This window comes from Conger conger, chromosome 17 (assembly GCF_963514075.1).
Source record: "Conger conger chromosome 17, fConCon1.1, whole genome shotgun sequence".
NCBI lineage: Eukaryota > Metazoa > Chordata > Actinopteri > Anguilliformes > Congridae > Conger > Conger conger.
In genome coordinates, this window is record NC_083776.1 from 35,234,216 (window position 1) to 35,257,900 (window position 23,685).

General features: G+C 42.9%; 3 non-coding genes and 2 pseudogenes across 3 annotated transcripts; all 5 read left to right on the forward strand.

Annotated features, from left to right (window-relative positions):
- Nucleotides 1–4,959: 4,959 nt before the first annotated feature.
- On the forward strand, nucleotides 4,960–5,079 carry LOC133117554 (5S ribosomal RNA; annotated as a pseudogene).
- A 1,418-nt stretch (nucleotides 5,080–6,497) lies between these two features.
- On the forward strand, nucleotides 6,498–6,616 carry LOC133117626 (5S ribosomal RNA). The gene has a single exon (XR_009706171.1). It is a non-coding gene; the product is annotated as a 5S ribosomal RNA (ribosomal RNA).
- A 1,350-nt stretch (nucleotides 6,617–7,966) lies between these two features.
- Nucleotides 7,967–8,085, forward strand: LOC133117129 (5S ribosomal RNA). The gene has a single exon (XR_009705931.1). It is a non-coding gene; the product is annotated as a 5S ribosomal RNA (ribosomal RNA).
- Nucleotides 8,086–9,427: 1,342 nt separating this feature from the next.
- LOC133117147 (5S ribosomal RNA) lies at nucleotides 9,428–9,546 on the forward strand. Its single transcript, XR_009705948.1, has one exon. It is a non-coding gene; the product is annotated as a 5S ribosomal RNA (ribosomal RNA).
- A 1,416-nt stretch (nucleotides 9,547–10,962) lies between these two features.
- LOC133117485 (5S ribosomal RNA) lies at nucleotides 10,963–11,071 on the forward strand (annotated as a pseudogene).
- The last annotated feature ends 12,614 nt before the right edge of the window (nucleotides 11,072–23,685 follow it).

The window sequence follows — 23,685 nt, forward strand, 5'->3', positions numbered from 1 at the left end:
ATACGCCCGATCTTGTAAGCTGGGTCGGGCCTGGTTAGTACTTGGATGGGAGACCGCCTGGAAATACCAGCTGTTGTAAGCTTTTTTTCACTATGCTTTTGGACAGGCAATGTTCAACACATCGCATACAGTGCTATCGTTTAGTTATTACCCTGCTTTGCTTCTCATGTCTTATCCAGACAGTTAAGCAGCGCATTGCAAAGAAAGAAGGCTAGCATACAAAATCATTACGTACGGCGATATTTCAGACACACCACAGGCTAAATCAGTGCAATACAATCTGCAAATTCACTTGATACCCAGAGCACACTATACCCCACATTTCCCTTACATGTCTGTGTCAGTAGCCTATCATGAAGCAGGATTGCCAAGTTACAGTGAGCACCACAATTCATTGGACAGTGGCACATGTTTTTGTTCTTTTGGTTCTGTACTCAAGCGATTTGAGTTTGAAAGGACACAAAGACAACGTTCTTTTATTTGAGTTTTACTTTTCGATACAATTATTTACATTTCAGACATCAGACAGTACAACAGGGTTACATTTAAACATGACAACAGACAATATGTGTGCCAGGACATGCCGCAAGCCTGGTCCGGACCCACAACCTGAGGGGTAGTCTCCTGGAGCCTGTACATGAGGGCCTTCGCCAAGAGATAATAGGCCTCCAGTTTTTCAGGCTACGTTCATCACCCTTGCCCTTGTAAATAAGGGTGATGATGCTCTCTGTCATCGAGGGGGCCAACCGGCCCTCACTGTACACCGCGGAGAGCACCGATGTTAAATCTACCTTGAGGTGTTCCCAAAAGGTTTGGTAGTACTCGGCCGGGAGCCCGTCGGGACCCGGGGTTTTGCCGGTGTTCAGGCCTTTCACCACGTGGGTGAGCTCCTCCTCCTCCTCCTTTTCGTTTTGATATAAGTGCTGTATAGTGCATAGTGCTGAGAGGTTGTGTTTGGCCTTTATGATTTCTTGTGCTACGTGGAATCCCTGAGCCTGTAGTGCTGCTAATCGTTGGAGTGTGTTGTGCAGTTATTTTGTTTGTTCCTTCCTTTTCTGTGCCTGCCTGCATCATGCTGTGATGAAATATCCCTTAGTGCATGCCTTGACCATTTCCCACCATTCTACAGGTGACGTGAATAGTTCTTTGAGTGATGTCCATTCTTGCAGCCTATTGATGTATGCGTGTTTTATTGCTTTATCCTCTAATAGTGATGTGTTTAATTTCCAGATTCCTTTCCCCCGTGTGTTTGCGTTGGTGTTGCAATCTGGATGGTGAGTGGTCTGAGAAGAAGACTTTGTGCTGTGATATTCTGTGACTGTATCTGCTGGCTCAGGAGCAGCAGGTCTATCTGGGAAAAACCACGTACTGAACCTGAGCCTTGCAGCCCGTCCAGAAACAGTGAGAAAATGGGGGGGAAAGGGGCGGGGTTTAGGAAGAAAAAATTAAGGCAGATAAAATAAATTAATTGGACAAAAAGGAAGGTGCCCAAATCGCCCAGTGGCCCCCTGCCCACCACTAGAACCCCAGTTGTGCGCAACAGGTCTAACCGTGACGAAGGGAAACCTGAGCACAACGACCACAAAGTTCAAATGACTTAATTTCAGGGCATTTTCAACCACAACCAATGACCCGTTTAGAGCTCACATCACATCTTTTACACAGTCACTTGTCAATTTAACTGCAATTCAGTCAACCTCCTTGGTCTCCTTCTACAGGTAAACAGTAGGTTTTTCATCCCACCGCTTTGGTCATGTGGGCATAATGTCACCGCGACTGAAATCCGTGGTGACTACCAGTGGCGACTTTAAACATCCGCAGCATCAGAACGCTGGTGAGAGCGCAGGCAGTACTCATACACGGTAGGCGACATGGCTCAGGCAGTAAGAGCAGTCGTCTCATTGGCTCAGGCAGTAAGAGCAGTCGTCTCATTGGCTCAGGCAGTAAGAGCAGTCGTCTGGCAGTCGGAGGGTTGCCGGTTCGATCCCCCGCTCGGGCTGTGTCGAAGTGTCCCTGAGCGAGACACCTAACCCCCAAATGCTCCTGACGAGCTGGTTGGAGCCTTGCATGGCAGCCAATTGCCGTTGGTGTGTGAATGGGTGAATGGAGAAGCATCACTTGTGCAGTGCTTTGGATAAGGGTGCTATATAAATGCCTGCCATTTACACAGCTGGCAACCGTCAACACAGATATTATATCCCTGCAAGAGTGTGGCCTCCTTGTATTGGGAGTGGGAGGAGAGGTGGCTGTGCAGACCCTCTCTGTGGAGTGGGTCAGAGGAGAACTGTGTGGACGGGGTGGTGTTTTTACCACACAATGGGGTGGAGGTGACAGGGAGCACTACAATAAAGCCCGGGAGGGCAATGGTGGTTTCTTTTACGTATGGTGGTGTGGCATTCAAAGTGGTGAATGTGTCACTGTAGTGACTAATTAGCCCTTTGCCAAAAAGCCACGGTGGTGAATGAAACGCTAAAATGTGTCCTTGACGCGCATACGTTTAGTTATTGTTGTCACTTGCTTCCTCCGTCTTGCTGTCGCCGAATGTAGTTTCTTGAAGTGTTAGTATTTGTGCATTGTTAATTCTATATTTTTTGTGCCATTCGGTTAATTCTGTTCTATCACCCAGTGATTGCAGTAAGAACCATTTCATCTCTGCCTTCCAAACACCCTGAGCCTACACACCTGTATACCACACTTTGTTACCTGATTGTAGGTGATGTAACCCATCACCAATATCTTACTGCCCTCTAGTGGCGTGGTATAATACTAACACCCAAGTAAAACCCAAATCAAAAAGCACCCATATTGGCTCCAACAGTCACCCCAGCATGGATACAGGGCAGATGGCAGTTGTTACACAAGGTGCCCCCTTACCTGCTGGGGAGAGCACTTTATTTTTTGGTTGGTGATTTTAATTGTATTTTGGGACGGGAGGGGCGGCGTGGGGGTGGATATTCAGTGAGATTTGACAAAACTTCTTTGCTCTTGAAGAGTATTGTCAAAGATTTTAAATTAAAGGATGTTTTTAAGTCTATATACCCCAAACCAGGAGCGTTTCACGTGGACCAGCCCGGATAGGGTAAGGGCATCAATAATAGATTTTATATTTGTGCGAGAGGTGGAGGAAGTTGCAGCGGAATTGCTGCCGATGTTCTTTTCAGACCATTCATTGCTGCTTTGCACATTGAGGATGAGAGGGGGAATGAGGGTGGGGAGGGGACTGTGGAAACTAAACTGTTCTCTGCTAGAAGATGAGATGGTGGTTAAAGATAAGCGACAGTGTGCACAAAGGGTCTTCAAGATTTATTTGAGTCTAGAGCAGAGTGGCAGGAGGAAGTAAAGTGGAGAACAAAGCTATTTTTTATTGGGGTGGGGAGGGCAAAGAAGGTAAGGGCAAGGAGGGTCTGGACAGGGCTGCAAAAGCATTTTAATGGATATATGAGGTTGGTCAAGGAAGGTTATGATTTTAGGGGAGAGTTAAAGGAGGTAAGGCAGCAGATGGTGGAGACGGCTTTGGGGAGGAGCAAGTAGATTATTTTTAGGAGCAAGGAGAGAGAGGTGGAGGAAGGAGAATCTTGCTCACTATTTTTTTTTAAGTGACGGCAAAGAGGGTGCTCATGAAGGGTCTTCAGGATAAAGGTGGGGTGATGGTGAGAGATACAGAGGGACAGCAGAAGGTGGTAGAGGGGTTTTATACAGATCTGTTTAGTGCAAAAGAGGTAAAGGGGGAGTCGATGGAGGAATTATTGGAGGGGTTGGAAGGGAGAGTAAGAGAGGGGGTGGGTTTGGAGGCAGAGTTTACTCATGCAGATTTGACAGAGGGGTTAAAATCGTTCAGAAGGGGGAAGTCTCCAGGTCTGGATGGTCACCTGGTAGAATTTTCTTGAGGACAAGGTAGGGGTGGACCTTGTCCCTTGACCTTACTTACTAAAAGGCGTATGATCAGGTCTCGCACCAGTATTTGTTTGTGGTACAGTAAAAGATGGGTTTTCCGGCCAGGTTCATAGCTTGGGTGGGACTGCTTTACTCTGGGATGAAGAGCAGTTTTTTTATGAAAGGGTATCAAACAGGGGGAGTGACATTAAGCTGTCCATCAGGGGTGTCCGTTATCCCCACTCCTGTTTGTTTGTTACATTGAACCACTGGCACAAGTGCTGAGAAGGGATCTCGGATCCCAGGGAGTTGGGGAAGGGAAGCCAGATGTATCGTATATACGGGTAATGTTACAGTGTTGTGTACGGATGGTCAATCCGTAAAGAGAGTTTTAGAACAAACAGAAAGATTTGGGCAAACCTCTGGGGCAAAATTAAACCAAGACAAAAAGGTGGTGAAGACGTATGGGGGGTGGGCCAAGAGCATGAGCTCCCTCTGGTGGTGGAAACAGGAGACATGAAGGTGTTAGGAGTTAGATTTGACTCTGAGGGGGCGGGGGTCTTTTACAGAAAATATTTTTGGAGTCTAAGAAGTTTGACAATGGAGGGGAAAATTTTAATAATTAAAACAGTGATTTTACCCATTTTGTTATTTGTGGGGGTAGTGTTTGTCCCAGCCTGTGAGGTGCAACGTGCCATCTTTTGTTTTTTGGGGGGGGTTAGAGGGGTACCTTTGACACAACCGATGGCATTTACAAGTCTGTGTATTGATGGGAAGGAAGTCGGTCTGTGAAAAATGTGAAAGGAGACGCACAGTAAAGGATTAGATAGTATTGTGGGTTTCTCTGGTGGGGAATGGGAAAATGAAGAAGTACGTTGAACGGAATGGATTTGGTTTTGAACTGCAAGTGGCTGTGAAAGAAAATGTAATTTTGTAAAGATATAATAAAACCTTTTAAAACACGGTTCACCGAGGGCGAGGCTCGGCCATATCGTTTAGTCTATTACACTTTTATGCTTCTCATGTCTTACCCAGACACTTAAGCAGCGCATTGCAAAGAAACAAGGCTAGCATACAAATTCATTACGAAACAAACCATACCACTCTGAATACGCCCGATCTCGTCTGATCTCGGAAGCTAAGCCGGGTCGGGCCTGGTTAGTACTTGGATGGGAGACCGCCTGGGAATACCAGGTGCTGTAAGCTTTTTTTCACTATGCTTTTGGACAGGCGCTGCTGTTTCCCAACGTCCAACACGTCGCGCACAGTGCTATATCGTTTAGTCTATTACACTTTTATGCTTCTCATGTCTTGCCCAGACACTTAAGCAGCGCATTGCAAAGAAACAAGGCTAGCATACAAATTCATTACGTACGGCGCTATTCATGATTATTCGGGACTGAAATCCGCTCTATTTGTTGCTGAGTGCAATGTACACGGTTGCATTGTGGGGAAACAGAAATTTGTGCTTGAAATATGGTGGGAAAACGCGCAACCCCCCCCCAAAAAAAAAACCCCCCATTAAAAATAAGTAAATGAATAAAAAGGTTGCCACCGTTTATGCAGTTGCGAGAGCGCAAATCAGACTTTTGAACTCGCTCGCCTAATACGCAGAAACCGTATTAGGCTACCAAGTGGTCCGGCCCCTCCCCTGTGGATTCCAGCTCATACTTACCTGGCAGGGAGATACCTCGTGAGGCCTTCCATGCTGTGCGGCAGTATCGCTATCTTTGGAAGCTTTTGCGTCTTTAGACGGCTTCTTTGCGTGATTGAAATTTTGTTGTATATATATTCTGTTTTTTTCTTTTAGGTGATTGCAGTGGATGGAGTTTTAATCAGCAACAGCTGATGACGGAGTAAGGTCCTTCAGGGCTAGTTTTTTCTTTGTAATTCTGTAAAAATGTTTGTAGTTCACATTATTTGTACAGGGAAGGTAAGGGGGAGGAAAGGGGGGGAAGAGAGGAGGGTAAGAGGGAGGAAAGGGGGGGGAAGAGGAGGGTAAGAGGGAGGAAAGGGGGGGGAAGAGGAGGGTAAGAGGGAGGAAAGGGGGGGGAAGAGGAGGGTAAGAGGGAGGAAAGGGGGGGAGAGGAGGGTAAGGGGGAGGAAAGGGGGGAAGAGAGAGGAGTTTAATTAATTGAATTGTTTAAGTTTTATATGTGTGTTAAATGTTGTATGTATCTGTATTTTGTTGTTTTATGTGTGCATTTATGTAGTTATTTATTTATTTATTTATTTCTGTATTTAATTACTACTATTTATATATGAGAAAAACCTTTTAAAAGGAAAAGGTTCACCCATTGTACTCCGGCTGTGTTGACCCCTGCGAATTCCACAGATGTGGTCATCTCGACTGCATAATTTCTGCTAGTGGGGGACTGCGTTCACGCTCTCAAACAGTGAAAAGATAGACTCGTTTATCACACACTTTTTCGCACGCACTTTGCTGCTTCTTAGTGTCCACGGACGAATTGTCTGTAACCTATGTCCGACTTGATCATGATTATCGCGACTTATTCCGCTCTTTTGTTTAACATGAAAACGGACCACAGAGTCACGTTTCACGACATCAACAGCCTACTATCGCTCCTAACTGTATAAATACGCAATTGTGCAGCCTTTCACTCGTTTACGGCCATACCACTCTGAATACGCCCGATCTCGTCTGATCTCGGAAGCTAAGCAGGGTCGGGCCTGGTTAGTACTTGGATGGGAGACCGCCTGGGAATACCAGGTGCTGTAAGCTTTTTTTCACTATGCTTTTGGACAGGCGCTGCTGTTTCCCAACGTCCAACACGTTGCGCACAGTGCTATATCGTTTAGTATATTACACTTTTATGCTTCTCATGTCTTGCCCAGACACTTAAGCAGCGCATTGCAAAGAAACAAGGCTAGCATACAAATTCATTACGTACGGCGCTATTCATGATTATTCGCGACTGAAATCCGCTCTATTTGTTGCTGAGTGCAATGTACACGGTTGCATTGTGGGGAAACAGAAATTTGTGCTTGAAATATGGTGGGAAAACGCGCAACCCCCCCCCCCCCCAAAAAAAACCCATTAAAAATAAGTAAATGAATAAAAAGGTTGCCACCGTTTATGCAGTTGCGAGAGCGCAAATCAGACTTTTGAACTCGCTCGCCTAATACGCAGAAACCGTATTAGGCTACCAAGTGGTCCGGCCCCTCCCCTGTGGATTCCAGCTCATACTTACCTGGCAGGGAGATACCTCGTGAGGCCTTCCATGCTGTGCGGCAGTATCGCTATCTTTGGAAGCTTTTGCGTCGTTAGATGGCTTCTTTGCATGATTGAAATTTTGTTGTATATATATTCTGTTTTTTTCTTTTAGGTGATTGCAGTGGATGGAGTTTTAATCAGCAACAGCTGATGACGGGGTAAGGTCCTTCAGGGCTAGTTTTTTCTTTGTAATTCTGTAAAAAATTTTGTAGTTCACATTATTTGTACAGGGAAGGTAAGGGGGAGGAAAGGGGGGGAAGAGAGGAGGGTAAGAGGGAGGAAAGGGGGGGAAGAGGAGGGTAAGAGGGAGGAAAGGGGGGGGAGAGGAGGGTAAGGGGGAGGAAAGGGGGGAAGAGAGAGGAGTTTAATTAATTGAATTGTTTAAGTTTTATATGTGTGTTAAATGTTGTATGTATCTGTATTTTGTTGTTTTATGTGTGCATTTATGTAGTTATTTATTTATTTATTTCTGTATTTAATTACTACTATTTATATATGAGAAAAACCTTTTAAAAGGAAAAGGTTCACCCATTGTACTCCGGCTGTGTTGACCCCTGCGAATTCCACAGATGTGGTCATCTCGACTGCATAATTTCTGCTAGTGGGGGACTGCGTTCACGCTCTCAAACAGTGAAAAGATAGACTCGTTTATCACACACTTTTTCGCACGCACTTTGCTGCTTCTTAGTGTCCACGGACGAATTGTCTGTAACCTATGTCCGACTTGATCATGATTATCGCGACTTATTCCGCTCTTTTGTTTAACATGAAAACGGACCACAGAGTCACGTTTCACGACATCAACAGCCTACTATCGCTCCTAACTGTATAAATACGCAATTGTGGAGCCTTTCAATCGCTTACGGCCATACCACTCTGAATACGCCCGATCTCGTCTGATCTCGGAAGCTAAGCAGGGTCGGGCCTGGTTAGTACTTGGATGGGAGACCGCCTGGGAATACCAGGTGCTGTAAGCTTTTTTTCACTATGCTTTTGGACAGGCGCTGCTGTTTCCCAACGTCCAACACGTGGCGCACAGTGCTATATCGTTTAGTCTATTACACTTTTATGCTTCTCATGTCTTGCCCAGACACTTAAGCAGCGCATTGCAAAGAAACAAGGCTAGCATACAAATTCATTACGTAGGGCGCTATTCATGATTATTCGCGACTGAAATCCGCTCTATTTGTTACTGAGTGCAATGTACACGGTTGCATTGTGGGGAAACAGAAATTTGTGCTTGAAATATGGTGGGAAAACGCGCAACCCCCCCCCCCCCCCAAAAAAAAAAACCCCATTAAAAATAAGTAAATGAATAAAAAGGTTGCCACCGTTTATGCAGTTGCGAGAGCGCAAATCAGACTTTTGAACTCGCTCGCCTAATACGCAGAAACCGTATTAGGCTACCAAGTGGTCCGGCCCCTCCCCTGTGGATTCCAGCTCATACTTACCTGGCAGGGAGATACCTCGTGAGGCCTTCCATGCTGTGCGGCAGTATCGCTATCTTTGGAAGCTTTTGCGTCTTTAGATGGCTTCTTTGCGTGATTGAAATTTTGTTGTATATATATTCTGTTTTTTTCTTTTAGGTGATTGCAGTGGATGGAGTTTTAATCAGCAACAGCTGATGACGGGGTAAGGTCCTTCAGGGCTAGTTTTTTCTTTGTAATTCTGTAAAAATTTTTGTAGTTCACATTATTTGTACAGGGAAGGTAAGGGGGAGGAAAGGGTAAGAGGGAGGAAAGGGGGGGGAAGAGGAGGGTAAGAGGGAGGAAAGGGGGGGGGGAGAGGAGGGTAAGGGCGAGGAAAGGGGGGAAGAGAGAGGAGTTTAATTAATTTAATTGTTTAAGTTTTATATGTGTGTTAAATGTTGTATGTATCTGTATTTTGTTGTTTAATGTGTGCATTTATGTAGTTATTTATTTATTTATTTCTGTATTTAATTACTACTATTTATATATGAGAAAAACCTTTTAAAAGGAAAAGGTTCACCCATTGTACTCCGGCTGTGTTGACCCCTGCGAATTCCACAGATGTGGTCATCTCGACTGCATAATTTCTGCTAGTGGGGGACTGCGTTCACGCTCTCAAACAGTGAAAAGATAGACTCGTTTATCACACACTTTTTCGCACGCACTTTGCTGCTTCTTAGTGTCCACGGACGAATTGTCTGTAACCTATGTTCGACTTGATCATGATTATCGCGACTTATTCCGCTCTTTTGTTTAACATGAAAACGGACCACAGAGTCACGTTTCACGACATCAACAGCCTACTATCGCTCCTAACTGTATAAATACGCAATTGTGCAGCCTTTCAATCGCTTGCGGCCATACCACTCTGAATACGCCCGATCTCGTCTGATCTCGGAAGCTAAGCAGGGTCGGGCCTCGTTAGTACTTGGATGGGAGACCGCCTGGGAATACCAGGTGCTGTAAGCTTTTTTTCACTATGCTTTTGGACAGGCGCTGCTGTTTCCCAACGTCCAACGCGTCGCGCACAGTGCTATATCGTTTAGTCTATTACACTTTTATGCTTCTCATGTCTTGCCCAGACACTTAAGCAGCGCATTGCAAAGAAACAAGGCTAGCATACAAATTCATTACGTACGGCGCTATTCATGATTATTCGCGACTGAAATCCGCTCTATTTGTTGCTGAGTGCAATGTACACGGTTGCATTGTGGGGAAACAGAAATTTGTGCTTGAAATATGGTGGGAAAACGCGCAACCCCCCCCCCAAAAAAAAAAACCCCCATTAAAAATAAGTAAATGAATAAAAAGGTTGCCACCGTTTATGCAGTTGCAAGAGCGCAAATCAGACTTTTGAACTCGCTCGCCTAATACGCAGAAACCGTATTAGGCTACCAAGTGGTCCGGCCCCTCCCCTGTGGATTCCAGCTCATACTTACCTGGCAGGGAGATACCTCGTGAGGCCTTCCATGCTGTGCGGCAGTATCGCTATCTTTGGAAGCTTTTGCGTCTTTAGATGGCTTCTTTGCATGATTGAAATTTTGTTGTATATATATTCTGTTTTTTTCTTTTAGGTGATTGCAGTGGATGGAGTTTTAATCAGCAACAGCTGATGACGGGGTAAGGTCCTTCAGGGCTAGTTTTTTCTTTGTAATTCTGTAAAAATTTTTGTTGTTCACATTATTTGTACAGGGAAGGTAAGGGGGAGGAAAGGGGGGGAAGAGAGGAGGGTAAGAGGGAGGAAAGGGGGGGAAGAGGAGGGTAAGAGGGAGGAAAGGGGGGGGAAGAGGAGGGTAAGAGGGAGGAAAGGGGGGGGGAAGAGGAGGGTAAGAGGGAGGAAAGGGGGGGGAGAGGAGGGTAAGGGGGAGGAAAGGGGGGAAGAGAGAGGAGTTTAATTAATTTAATTGTTTAAGTTTTATATGTGTGTTAAATGTTGTATGTATCTGTATTTTGTTGTTTAATGTGTGCATTTATGTAGTTATTTATTTATTTATTTCTGTATTTAATTACTACTATTTATATATGAGAAAAACCTTTTAAAAGGAAAAGGTTCACCCATTGTACTCCGGCTGTGTTGACCCCTGCGAATTCCACAGATGTGGTCATCTCGACTGCATAATTTCTGCTAGTGGGGGACTTCGTTCACGCTCTCAAACAGTGAAAAGATAGACTCGTTTATCACACACTTTTTCGCACGCACTTTGCTGCTTCTTAGTGTCCACGGACGAATTGTCTGTAACCGATGTCCGACTTGATCATGATTATCGCGACTTATTCCGCTCTTTTGTTTAACATGAAAACGGACCACAGAGTCACGTTTCACGACATCAACAGCCTACTATCGCTCCTAACTGTATAAATACGCAATTGTGCAGCCTTTCAATCGCTTATGGCCATACCACTCTGAATACGCCTGATCTCGGAAGCTAAGCAGGGTCGGGCCTGGTTAGTACTTGGATGGGAGACCGCCTGGGAATACCAGGTGCTGTAAGCTTTTTTTCACTATGCTTTTGGACAGGCGCTGCTGTTTCCCAACGTCCAACACGTGGCGCACAGTGCTATATCGTTTAGTCTATTACACTTTTATGCTTCTCATGTCTTGCCCAGACACTTAAGCAGCGCATTGCAAAGAAACAAGGCTAGCATACAAATTCATTACGTACGGCGCTATTCATGATTATTCGCGACTGAAATCCGCTCTATTTGTTGCTGAGTGCAATGTACACGGTTGCAGTGTGGGGAAACAGAAATTTGTGCTTGAAATATGGTGGGAAAACGCGCAACCCCCCCCCAAAAAAAAAAACCCCCATTAAAAATGAGTAAATTAATAAAAAGGTTGCCACCGTTTATGCAGTTGCGAGAGCGCAAATCAGACTTTTGAACTCGCTCGCCTAATACACAGAAACCGTATTAGGCTACCAAGTGGTCCGGCCCCTCCCCTGTGGATTCCAGCTCATACTTACCTGGCAGGGAGATACCTCGTGAGGCCTTCCATGCTGTGCGGCAGTATCGCTATCTTTTGAAGCTTTTGCGTCTTTAGACGGCTTCTTTGCGTGATTGAAATTTTGTTGTATATATATTCTGTTTTTTTCTTTTAGGTGATTGCAGTGGATGGAGTTTTAATCAGCAACAGCTGATGACGGGGTAAGGTCCTTCAGGGCTAGTTTTTTCTTTGTAATTCTGTAAAAATTTTTGTAGTTCACATTATTTGTACAGGGAAGGTAAGGGGGAGGAAAGGGGGGGAAGAGAGGAGGGTAAGAGGGAGGAAAGGGGGGGGAAGAGGAGGGTAAGAGGGAGGAAAGGGGGGGGAGAGGAGGGTAAGGGGGAGGAAAGGGGGGAAGAGAGAGGAGTTTAATTAATTGAATTGTTTAAGTTTTATATGTGTGTTAAATGTTGTATGTATCTGTATTTTCTTGTTTTATGTGTGCATTTATGTAGTTATTTATTTATTTATTTCTGTATTTAATTACTACTATTTATATATGAGAAAAACCTTTTAAAAGGAAAAGGTTCACCCATTGTACTCCGGCTGTGTTGACCCCTGCGAATTCCACAGATGTGGTCATCTCGACTGCATAATTTCTGCTAGTGGGGGACTGCGTTCACGCTCTCAAACAGTGAAAAGATAGACTCGTTTATCACACACTTTTTCGCACACACTTTGCTGCTTCTTAGTGTCCACGGACGAATTGTCTGTAACCTATGTCCGACTTGAACATGATTATCGCGACTTATTCCGCTCTTTTGTTTAACATGGGGCGGCGGCACGCATGGTGCAGTGGGTAGCACTGCCGCCTCACAGCAAGGAGGTCCTGGGTTTGAATCCCCGTCGGCCGGGTCCTCTCTGTGCGGAGTTTGCATGTTCTCCCCCTGTCTGCGTGGGTACCCTCTGGGTACTCTGGTTTCCTCCCACAGTCCTAAGACATGCACGTTAGGCTGATTGGAAAGTCTAAATTGCCCGTAGGTATGAGTGTGTGAGTGAATGGTGTGTGTGCCCTGTGATAGACCGGCGACCTGTCCAGGGTATATTCCTGCCTTTTGCCCAATGTATGCTGGGATAGGCTCCAGCCCCCCTGCGACCCTGATCAGGATAAGCGGGTTCAGATAATGGATGGATACAGAAATGTCTTTAAAATGAATTATTTTGGAAAATGAATATTTGGATGTTCTTTAAACTGTGTTCTAAAAAAAAAAGCAAATATATATAATAAAGTGTAGGGTGCCTAAGACTTCTGCACAGTACTGTGTGTGTGTGCGTGCGTGCGTGCGTGTGTGTACGAGTATGTGTATGTTAGTGTGTATATGTGTATGTTAGTTTACATGCATATGTGTGTAGGAGATTTCGTGTTTGTGTGAGTGCATGTGCATTTGTGTGTGTGTGTGTACGGGGTATGTGCATTTGTGTGTGTGTGTGTGTGTGTACAGGGTATGTGCATTTGTGTGTGTGTATACGGGGTATGTGCATTTGTGTGTGTGTGTGTGTGTGTACGGGTATGTGCATTTGTGTATGTGTGTGTGTGTACAGGGTATGTGCATTTGTGTGTGTGTGTGTGTGTGTACGGGGTATGTGCATTTGTGTGTGTGTGTGTGTGTGTGTGTGTGTGTGTGTGTACAGGGTATGTGCATTTGTGTGTGTGTGTGTGTGTGTGTGTGTGTGTACGGGGTGTGTGCATTTGTGTGTGTGTGTAACTCTTCACACGGACTGGGAAGAGTCAGGGTCTGACATGGATTACTGAATATATAAACCTAATAGTTTAATTTGTATATCGTCATATTAGAGTTATTGTTCAATATTATTAAAGCGAAGCATCTATCTTTTATGTCAAGTAAAGAGTTATCATTACCATATTTTCTGAAGAAATTTCTGTTTAATGGCAGTACAAGATTAAATTCTATGTTATGTCAGCATATTTAAATGTAAACTTAACAAAATGCTTACGGTAAGAATAAAGGCATGTATTAGGGATTAATTGAACATTTTAAAATGCACCAGAAGCCTCCAAATTGCATTAAAAAAAAACAAAGTTTTTCTTTTTGGCCGACTACTTACATTTTGGGGAACACTGTCAATTTTTTTTATTGTGCTGTAAGGTGTGTGACACACACAGCTCTGTTAGTTTATGTGAATGTGGGGCGACATGGCTCAGGCAGTAAGAGCAGTCGTCTGGCAGTCGGAGGGTTGCCGGTTCGATCCCCCGCCCAGGCTGTGTCGAAGTGTCCCTGAGCAAGACACCCAACCCCCAAATGCTCCTGACGAGCTGGTCGGGGCCTTGCATGGCAGCCAATCTGTGTGAGTGTGAGTGTGAGTGTGAGTGTGAGTGTGAGTGTGAGTGTGAGTGTGAGTGTGAGTGTGAGTGTGAGTGTGAGTGTGAGTGTGAGTGTGAGTGTGAGTGTGAGTGTGAGAGTGTGTGTATGGGTGAATGGAGAAGCATCAGTTGTACAGTGCTTTGGATAAAGGCGCTATATAAATGCCTGCCATTTACCATTTGAATGTGCTGTAAGGTGTGTGTGTGTGTTCTTCTCTCTGCAGGCTGTCAGGCTGTAGAGTCACACAGAGAGGCTCTGATTCTCTGGCTTCAGATCTGTGTTCAAACCCCTCACACCTGAGAGAGCTGGACCTGAGATACAATCACCCAGGAGACTCAGAAGTGAAAGTGCTGTCGGCTGCTAAACTGGACACACTCACACTGCTGTAACTACACACACGCACACACACACCCACAGTGCTGTAAGTATGTACACACTCACACTGCTGTAAGTACACACACACACACACAGTGCTGTAAGTACACACTCACTCACACTGCTGTAAGTACACACACGCACACGCACACGCACACACACTCACACTGTTCTGTGTTTCTTACAGTGTGGGACATGGAGGAGAGAACAGGATCAAACCAGGACCCAGGAAATGTGAGTCTTTATCGATGCAGAACACTTTCCATAGATACACACTGTACTGTGTGTGTGTGTGTGTGTGTGTGTGTGTGTGTGTGTGTGTGTGTGTGTGTGTGTGAGAGAGACTTTACCAAAAAATCTCTCACTCACATAATGAGGTGAATATGAATAATAATTAATGTCATTAATGTCTCTGGTGTGCAGACAGCTGTCGGCTCACACTGGATCCAAACACAGCATACAGATGGCTGTCTCTGTCTGAGGGGAACAGGAAGTTGACACACACACCGGAGAGAGTGGAGCCATATCCTGATCATCCAGAGAGATTTGAGTTTGAGCCCCAGGTTCTGTGCAGAGAGAGTGTGTGTGAGCGCTGTTACTGGGAGGCTGAGTACAGTGTGTCTGAGAGGGGAGTGGTTTATATAGCAGTGACATATAAAGAAATCAGCAGGAAAGGTGGGGCTGATGACTGTAGGTTTGGATTGAATAAAAACTCCTGGAGTCGGGTGTGCTATAAACATAGTTACTCTGTCTGTCACAATAATAACCCCAAACTCCTACCGGCCCCCTCCCCCTACCACAGAGCAGGAGTGTGTGATGATGGTGCTGGTGCAGGAGTGTGTGTGGACCTTCTGGCTGGCACTCTGTCTTTCTACAGCGTCTCTGACTCTGACACACTGACCCTCCTGCACACACTCCACACACACTACACTCAACACACACCCCTCTGTGCTGGGTTTGAAATGTATGACTCAGTGTCCTTCTGCCAAGGCACACTCACACATACATACACACACACATTTATTTTTGTATATTTTAATAAAATCATATTGTATATAGTCATGGTGTGTTTATATACATTAGATGATTAAAACATGAGTATCACATTAAGAGTGTGATTCTGGTGAAAGATGGTAAAAGGCTTTTGAGGTAATAAGTCTGTCTTCTGTACCTGCATCTTTGTATAAAAGTTCACTGTATTTTACTAGTTTTTACAGTTGATTTCAGACATTTTCACAAGAGTTTCAGTGTGCAAAGTGGGTCATTCATGTGGGTGAATGCAGCTCAAATGGAGAATGCAGAATGATCACTGCAGTGTACTTATTTCCTTTCATTACTGTGAACAGTAATATATTGAGTTTTCTTATTTACTGTGTCATGATTGCTTTGTTTAAACCTGTTCCTGTAAAATCTGTATGTGATTAAACCTGAATTATGAAAACATTGAACATCTTGCTGTTATTTATTACTGTGGACTCCTGTGCAATAGTAGTACTCATTTCATATTCAGTATGGGATTATGTTTATGCTCAAAATGAGTAGATCAGGATGGGGCTAAAATCTGTACAGTTAAATTAATGACATTCATCTACAGTAGTGTAAATTAACTCTAGTATAAGAAACACACACTGAAGGAGCGTAGCCTCCCCAGGGCCAACATCCTGCTACACACTGAAGGAGCATAGCCTCCCCAGGGCCAACATCCTGCTACACACTGAAGGAGCATAGCCTCCCCAAGGCCAGCATCCTGCTACACACTGAAGGAGCATAGCCTCCCCAGGGCCAACATCCTGCTACACACTGAAGGAGCATAGCCTCCCCAGGGCCAACATCCTGCTACACACTGAAGGAGCATAGCCTCCCCAGGGCCAACATCCTGCTACACACTGAAGGAGCGTAGCCTCCCCAGGGCCAACATCCTGCTACACACTGAAGGAGCATAGCCTCCCCAAGGCCAGCATCCTGCTACACACTGAAGGAGCATAGCCTCCCCAGGGCCAACATCCTGCTACACACTGAAGGAGCGTAGCCTCCCCAGGGCCAACATCCTGCTACACACTGAAGGAGCTTAGCCTCCCCAGGGCCAACATCCTGCTACACACTGAAGGAGCATAGCCTCCCCAGGGCCAACATCCTGCTACACACTGAAGGAGCATAGCCTCCCCAGGGCCAACATCCTGCTACACACTGAAAGAGCGTAGCCTCCCCAGGGCCAACATCCTGCTACACACTCAAGGAGCTTAGCCTCCCCAGGGCCAGCATCCTGCTACACACTGAAGGAGCATAGCCTCCCCAGGGCCAACATTCTGCTACACACTGAAGGAGCATAGCCTCCCCAGGGCCAACATCCTGCTACACACTGAAGGAGCATAGCCTCCCCAGGGCCAACATCCTGCTACACACTGAAGGAGCATAGCCTCCCCAGGGCCAACATCCTGCTACACACTGAAGGAGCATAGCCTCCCCAGGGCCAACATCCTGTAGACCACTGTGTGTACACATGAGTTTGCCAATACATTTCTCACAGAAAACGTAATTTGTCCACTTTTTTACTTCACAGTAGAGGTGATCAAACTTACAATAACTAAGTGCTAGCATGTTCTAAGCCTTTACTGGTCCCTGTACGATGCTAGCATGATGTAGCTAGCATACGCGAATAGCACAAAGCCATACAATTTGCTTTTTAACGGCACTTGGTCATTCGAACGATATAAATAAAAGCATTCGATTAAGTTCAACGGCACCGAAAATTTCTGTCGTCATAGGATTGTTTTAAACCTTTAAAAGTTACACATTTTCTGAATCGTCATTCATTTCTCTTGGCGCTATCAGTGATTCATACTCATAGATAGATAGATAGATAGATACTTTATTCATCCCGAGGGAAATTTTAGGCATCCAGTAGCTTATACATACACACATATACACACATATCTCACACAAATAAAGATCAAAATCACTCACAGAAAAGTATAAGAAATAAAGCGCATGTGAAGTGATTACAAAGGCCCTGTGATATACTGACCATGATAAGGTGCAATGGTAGATTGTACTTTTGCACTACCACCATTGCACACAAAGTAAACAGTAAACAGTAATCTCAACAGGGGTAAAAGTGAGGATTACAGTCGAGATTGTGTAGAGGGCTAATATAGCCTGTTAGGACAGTCAGACAGATATTGGATAGAGGATGGTAGAAGAAGGTGATGTGGTGGATGGAGCAGAAAGAGACTCATGCTGAAAAGTCCAATTCTCTCCTCCCGTTTTGTGTGATATTGTATAACTGAATGGCCCATGGAACCTTCTTAACCTGTCTGTTGAGCATGTCAGAGACAGGAGTTAAGTTAAAGTTAAAGTTTTTATAAAGCCTATATCTAAAGCTCCTAAAGGAGCACATGGCTACCTTTTGAATATATGATATGGAACCATTCACCATTATACATATTTCATTTGGAAGCGGCTAGTGTATTCCCTCTTCAAGATATGCTCATTTCCACCAACTATGAAACTTAGTGTGCCAAAGCTTGAAATCGTCATTTTGGGGATTTCACAAGCTCTGAATGCGGTTTCTTTCAAATGGGCATACACCTAATAGATTATTGCCCCACCATCAAACGTTTTCCTTTTGGATGAAATTTGAGTCTTGACTTTCCAGAAATACGCACTTTGAAAAACTTTGTTCCTGAATGCGGGAAAAGGTAAAGTTTTTATAAAGGCTATATCTAAAGCTCCTAAAGGAGCACATGGCTACGTTTTGAAAATATGATATGGAACCATTCACCATCATACATATTTCATTTGGAAGCGGCTAGTGTATTCCCTCTTCAAGATATGCTAATTTCCACCAACTATGAAACCTAGTGCGCCAAAGCTTGAAATCGTCATTTTGTGGATTTCACAAGCTCTGAATGCGGTTTCTGGCAAATAAGCATACACGTAATAGATTATCGCCCCACCATCAAAACTTTTCCTTTTGGATGAAATTTGAGTCTTGACTTTCAAGAAATCCTCACTTTGAAAAACTTTGTTCCTGAATGCGGGAAAAGTTAAAGTTTTTATAAAGCCTATATCTAAAGCTCCTAAAGGAGCACATGGCTACCTTTTGAATATATGATATGGAACCATTCACCATTATACATATTTCATTTGGAAGCGGCTAGTGTATTCCCTCTTCAAGATATGCTCATTTCCACCAACTATGAAACTTAGTGTGCCAAAGCTTGAAATCGTCATTTTGGGGATTTCACAAGCTCTGAATGCGGTTTCTTTCAAATGGGCATACACCTAATAGATTATTGCCCCACCATCAAACGTTTTCCTTTTGGATGAAATTTGAGTCTTGACTTTCCAGAAATACGCACTTTGAAAAACTTTGTTCCTGAATGCGGGAAAAGGTAAAGTTTTTATAAAGGCTATATCTAAAGCTCCTAAAGGAGCACATGGCTACCTTTTGAATATATGATATGGAACCATTCACCATTATACATATTTCATTTGGAAGCGGCTAGTGTATTCCCTCTTCAAGATATGCTCATTTCCACCAACTATGAAACTTAGTGCGCCAAAGCATGAAATCGTCATTTTGGGGATTTGACAAGCTCTGAATGCGGTTTCTGGCAAATGGGCATACACGTAATAGATTATCGCCCCACCATCAAACCTTTTCCTTTTGGATGAAATTTGAGTCTTGACTTTCAAGAAATCCTCACTTTGAAAAACTTTGTTCCTGAATGCGGGAAAAGTTAATGTTTTTATAAAGCCTATATCTAAAGCACCTAAAGGAGCACATGGCTACCTTTTGAATATATGATATGGAACCATTCACCATCATACATGTTTCATTTGTAAGCGACTAGTGTATTCCCTCTTCAAGATATGCTCATTTCCACCAACTATGAAACTTAGTGTGCCAAAGCTTGAAATCGTCATTTTCAGGATTTCACAAGCTCTGAATGCGGTATCTGTCAAATGGGCATACACCTAATAGAATATTGCCCCACCATCAAACCTTTTCCTTTTGGATGAAATTTGAGTCTTGACTTTCCAGAAATACGCACTTTGAAAAACTTTGTTCCTGAATGCGGGAAAAGTTAAAGTTTTTATAAAGCCTATATCTAAGGCTCCTAAAGGAGCACATGGCTACCTTTTGAATATATGATATGGAACCATTCACCATTATACATATTTCATTTGGAAGCGGCTAGTGTATTCCCTCTTTAAGATATGCTCATTTCCACCAACTATGAAACTTAGTGCGCCAAAGCTTGAAATCGTCATTTTGTGGATTTCACAAGCTCTGAATGCGGTTTCTGGCAAATGGGCATACACGTAATAGATTATCGCCCCACCATCAAAACTTTTCCTTTTGGATGAAATTTGAGTCTTGACTTTCAAGAAATCCTCACTTTGAAAAACTTTGTTCCTGAATGCGGGAAAAGTTAAAGTTTTTATAAAGCCTATATCTAAAGCTCCTAAAGGAGCACATGGCTACCTTTTGAATATATGATATGGAACCATTCACCATTATACATATTTCATTTGGAAGCGGCTAGTGTATTCCCTCTTCAAGATATGCTCATTTCCACCAACTATGAAACTTAGTGTGCCAAAGCTTGAAATCGTCATTTTGGGGATTTCACAAGCTCTGAATGCGGTTTCTTTCAAATGGGCATACACCTAATAGATTATTGCCCCACCATCAAACGTTTTCCTTTTGGATGAAATTTGAGTCTTGACTTTCCAGAAATACGCACTTTGAAAAACTTTGTTCCTGAATGCGGGAAAAGTTAAAGTTTTTATAAAGCCTATATCTAAAGCTCCTAAAGGAGCACATGGCTACCTTTTGAATATATGATATGGAACCATTCACCATCATACATATTTCATTTGGAAGCGGCTAGTGTATTCCCTCTTCAAGATATGCTCATTTTCAAATACTAAGAAACTTAGACTGCCAAAGCTTGAAATCGTCATATATGTATTTCACAAGCTCTGAATGCGGTTTCTCGCAAATCGGCATACCCCTGATAGTTTATCGGCCCACCTTAAAACCTTTTCCTTTTGGATGAAATTTGAGTGTTGACTTTCAAGAAATGCACAGTTTGAAAAACTTTGTTTCTGAATGCGGGAAAAGTAAATGGTTTTGTAAAGCCTATATCTAAAGCTCCAAAAGGAGCAGATGGCAACCTTTTGTATATATGATATGGAACCACTCACCATCATACATATTTCATTTGGAAGCAGCTAGTCTATTCTCTCTTCAAGATATGCTCATTTTCAACTTCAAAGAAACTTAGAGTGCCAAAGCTTGAAATCGTCATATATGTATTTCACTCGCTCTGAATGCGGTTTCTGGCAAATGAGCATACCCCTGATAGATTATCGGCCAACCATAAAACCTTTTCCTTTTGGATGAAATTTGAGTGTTGACTTTCAAGAAATGCACAGTTTGAAAAACTTTGTTTCTGAATGTGGGAAAAGTTAAAGGTTTTGTAAAGCTTATATCTAAAGCTCCTAAAGGAGCAGATGGCTACCTTTTGTATATATGATATGGAACCATACACCATCATACATATTTCATTTGGAAGCAGCTAGTCTATTCTCTCTTCAAGATATGCTCATTTTCAACTATTAAGAAACTTAGACTGCCAAAGCTTTAAATCGTCATATATGTATTTCACACGCTCTGAATGCGGTTTCTGGGAAATTGGCATACCCCTGATAGATTATCGGCCCACCTTCAAACCTTTTCCTTTTGGATGAAATTTGAGTGTTGACTTTCAATAAATGCACAGTTTGAAAAACTTTGTTTCTGAATGCGGGAATGGTTAAGGTTTTATAAAGCCTATATCTAAAGCTCCTAAAGGAGCAGATGGCAACCTTTTGAATATATGATATGGAATCTCTCACCATCATACATATTTCATTTGGAAGCAGCTAGTCTATTCTCTCTTCAAGATATGTTCATTTTCAAATACTAAGAAACTTAGAGTGCCAAAGCTTGAAATCGTCATATATGTATTTCACAAGCTCTGAATGCGGTTTCTCGCAAATCGGCCTACCCCTGATAGATTATCGGCCCACCATCAAACCTTTTCCTTTTGGATGAAATTTGAGTGTTGACTTTCAAGAAATGCACAGTTTGAAAAACTTTGTTTCTGAATGCGGGAAAAGTAAATGGTTTTGTAAAGCCTATATCTAAAGCTCGTAAAGGAGCAGATGGCTACCTTTTGAATATATGATATGGAACCTCTCACCATCATACATATTTCATTTGGAAGCAGCTAGACTATTTTCTCTTCAAGATATGCTCATTTTCAAATACTAAGAAACTTAGAGTGCCAATGATTGAAATCGTCATATATGTATTTCACAAGGTCTGAATGCGGTTTCTCGCAAATCGGCATACCCCTGATAGATTATCGGCCCACCTTCAAACCTTTTCCTTTTGGATGAAATTTGAGTGTTGACTTTCAAGAAATGCACAGTTTGAAAAACTTTGTTTCTGAATGCGGGAAAAGTAAATGGTTTTGTAAAGCCTATATCTAAAGCTCCAAAAAAAGCAGATGGCTACTTTTTGTATATATGATATGGTACCAGACACCATCATACATATTTCATTTGGAAGCAGCTAGTCTATTCTCTCTTCAAGATATGCTCATTTTCAAATACTAAGAAACTAAGACTGCCAAAGCTTGAAATCGTCATATATGTATTTCACAAGCTCTGAATGCGGTTTCTGGCAAATGGGCATACCCCTGATAGATTATCGGCCCACCATCAAACCTTTTCCTTTTGGATGAAATTTGAGTGTTGACTTTCAAGAAATGCACAGTTTGAAAAACTTTGTTTCTGAATGTGGGAAAAGTTAAAGGTTTTGTAAAGCTTATATCTAAAGCTCCTAAAGGAGCAGATGGCAACCTTTTGAATATATGATATGGAACCACTCACCATCATACATATTTCATTTGGAAGCAGCTAGTCTATTCCCTCTTCAAGATATGCTCATTTTCAACTTCTAAGAAACTTAGAGTGCCAAAGCTTGAAATCGTCATATATCTATTTCACATGCTCTGAATGCGGTTTCTGGCAAATGGGCATAGATTATCGGCCCACCATCAAACCTTTTCCTTTTGGATGAAATTTGAGTGTTGACTTTCAAAAAATGCACAGTTTGAAAAAGTTTGTTTCTGAACACTGGAAAAGTTAAAGGTTTTGTAAAGCCTATATCTAAAGCTCCTAAAGGAGCAGATGGCTACCTTTTGTATATATGATATGGAACCACTCACCATCATACATATTTCATTTGGAAGCAGCTAGTCTATTCCCTCTTCAAGATATGCTCATTTTCAACTTCTAAGAAACTTAGAGTGCCAAAGCTTGAAATCGTCATATATCTATTTCACATGCTCTGAATGCGGTTTCTGGCAAATTGGCATACCCCTGAGAGATTATCGGCCAACCATCAAACCTTTTCCTTTTGGATGAAATTTGAGTGTTGACTTTCAAGTAATGCACAGTTTGAAAAACTTTGTTTCTGAATGCTGGAAAAGTTAAAGGTTTTGTAAAGCCTATATCTAAAGCTCCTAAAGGAGCAGATGGCTACCTTTTGTATATATGATATGGAACCACTCACCATCATACATATTTCATTTGGAAGCAGCTAGTCTATTCCCTCTTCAAGATATGCTCATTTTCAACTTCTAAGAAACTTAGAGTGCCAAAGCTTGAAATCGTCATATATCTATTTCACATGCTCTTAATGCGGTTTCTGGCAAATGGGCATACCCCTGATAGATTATCGGCCCACCATCAAACCTTTTCCTTTTGGATGAAATTTGAGTGTTGACTTTCAAGAAATGCACAGTTTGAAAAACTTTGTTTCTGAATGTGGGAAAAGTTAAAGGTTTTGTAAAGCTTATATCTAAAGCTCCTAAAGGAGCAGATGGCAACCTTTTGAATATATGATATGGAACCACTCACCATCATACATATTTCATTTGGAAGCAGCTAGTCTATTCCCTCTTCAAGATATGCTCATTTTCAACTTCTAAGAAACTTAGAGTGCCAAAGCTTGAAATCGTCATATATCTATTTCACATGCTCTGAATGCGGTTTCTGGCAAATGGGCATAGATTATCGGCCCACCATCAAACCTTTTCCTTTTGGATGAAATTTGAGTGTTGACTTTCAAAAAATGCACAGTTTGAAAAAGTTTGTTTCTGAACACTGGAAAAGTTAAAGGTTTTGTAAAGCCTATATCTAAAGCTCCTAAAGGAGCAGATGGCTACCTTTTGTATATATGATATGGAACCACTCACCATCATACATATTTCATTTGGAAGCAGCTAGTCTATTCCCTCTTCAAGATATGCTCATTTTCAACTTCTAAGAAACTTAGAGTGCCAAAGCTTGAAATCGTCATAT